This window comes from Heterodontus francisci, chromosome 10 (genome assembly GCF_036365525.1).
Source record: "Heterodontus francisci isolate sHetFra1 chromosome 10, sHetFra1.hap1, whole genome shotgun sequence".
Classification (NCBI taxonomy): Eukaryota; Metazoa; Chordata; class Chondrichthyes; order Heterodontiformes; family Heterodontidae; genus Heterodontus; species Heterodontus francisci.
Genome location: NC_090380.1, coordinates 15,082,749 through 15,085,046, shown reverse-complemented (window position 1 = coordinate 15,085,046; position 2,298 = coordinate 15,082,749).

The following is a 2,298-nucleotide window of genomic DNA, read 5'->3' as shown; positions in this document are numbered from 1 at the left end:
AAAATGCATCTCCTCACACTTCTCAGGATTAAATTCCATTTGCCACTGCTCTGCCCATCTTACCAGCCTATCTATATCGTCCTGTAATCTCAGGCTTTCCTTCTCACTACTAACGACACCAACAATTTTTGTGTCATCTGCGAACTTACCTATCATACCTCCTCTATTCATGTCGAAATCATTAATATACATTACAAACAGCAAGGGTCCCAGCACTGATCCCTTCGGTACACCACTGGCCACAGGCTTCCAATCGAATAAACAACCCTCGACCATCACACTCTGCCTCCTGGCACGAAGCCAAGTTTGGATTCAATTTGCCAAATTGTCCTGGAGGGCTCTTACCTTCTTAACCAATCTCACATGTGGGACCTTATCAAAAGCCTGACTGAAGTCCATGTAGACTACATCAATTGCTTTACCCTCATCTACACACCGAGTCACCTCCTTGAAAAATTCAATCAAGTTTGTAAGAAATGATCTCTCCTGGGAAAGCCCTGCTGAATATCCTTGATCAATCCCTGCCTCTCCAAGTGGAGATTAATCTTATCCCTCAGAATTTTTTCCAATACTTTCCCAACCACTGATGTTAGACTCATTGGCCTGTAATTACCTGGTTTATCCATGCTACCCTTCCTGAATAATGGTACCACATTCGCTGCCCTCCAGTCCTCTGGTACCTCTCCTGTGGCCAGAGAGGATTTGAAAATTTGTGTCAGAGCCCTTGCTATCTCCTCCCTTGCCTCACATACATCTCATCTGGGCCTGAGGATTTATCCACTTTTATGCCCGCTAAAACAGCTAATACCTCCTCCCTTTCAATGCTAATTTATTCGAATATATCACAAACCCTCTCCCTGATTTCTACACCTACATCGTCCTTCTCCATAGTGAAGACAGATGAAAAGTAATCATTTAAAACCTCACCTACATCCTCCGGCTCCACACACAGATTGCCACTTTGGTCCCTAATGGGCCCTACTCTTTCCCTGGTTATTCTCTTGCCCTTAATATACTTAAAAAAGGCTTTAGGATTTTCCTTTACCTTGCCCGCTAGTGTTTTTTCATTCCCCCTTTTCACTGTCCTATTACTTTTTTAAGTACCCCCCCATACTTTCTATACTCCTCTAGGGCCTCTGCTGTTTTCAGCCCCCTGAATCTGCCATAAACCTCCTTTTTTTGCCTTATCCAATCCCCTATATCCCTTGACATCCAGTGTTCCCTGGACTTGTTTGTCCTACCCTTCACTTTTACAGGAACATGTTGGCCCTGAACGCTCGCTATTTCCTTTTTTGAATGACTCACACTGGTCTGATGTAGACCTTCTGCAAGTAGCTACTCCTAGTCCACTTTGGCCAGATCCCGTTTCATCATATTGAAATCAGCCATCCCCCAATTCAGTATCTTTATTTCCGGTCCATTTTGTCCTTTTCCATAACTGCCTTAAATCTTACAGAGTTATGGTCACTATTCCTGAAATGCACCCCCACTGACACTCAGAGGAATGCAACAAGAGCCAAGTCTGTGGCACCTTCACCAGAAACAGATCCAGTGATCCAGTAAACTAAAGCCCTCCCTCCTGCACCATGTCTTCATCCATGCATTCATCTGCTCTATCCTCCCGTTCTTATACTCACTAGCACGTGGCACCAGGAGTAATCCAGAGATAACAACCATTGAGGTCCTGCTTTTTAATCGCTACCTAGCTCCCTAAATACTTGTTCAGGACCTCAACCCTCTTTCTATCTATGCCATTGGTACCAATGTGAACCACAACCTCTGACTGTTCACCCTCGCCTTTCAGAATGTCCTGCAGCCGCTCTGTGACATCCTTGACCCTAGCACCAGGGAGGCAACATACATCCTGGAGTTATGTTTGTGGCTGCAGAAACAACTATCTGTACCCCTTACGATAGAATCCCATATCACTATAGCCCTGCCACTCCTTTTACTCCCCTCCTGTGCAGCTGAGCCACCCATGGTGCCATAGACTTGGCTCTTGCTGCATTCCCCTGAGATGCTATCTTCCCCAACAGTATTCAAAGCGGAATATCTGTTAGAGAGGGAGATGGACCCAGCGGACTCCTGCACTACCTGTCCAGTTCTTATACTTTTCCTGGTGGTCACACATTTCCTTTCTCTCTGAGCAGTCTTTACCTGCGGTATGACCACCTCCCTGTACGTGCTATCCACGATGATCTCAGCCTCACAGATGCTCCACAGTGTCACCAGCCACTGCTCCAGATCGGAAACGTAGATTTCGAGGAGCTGCAGCTGGAGACACTTCCTGCACACGTG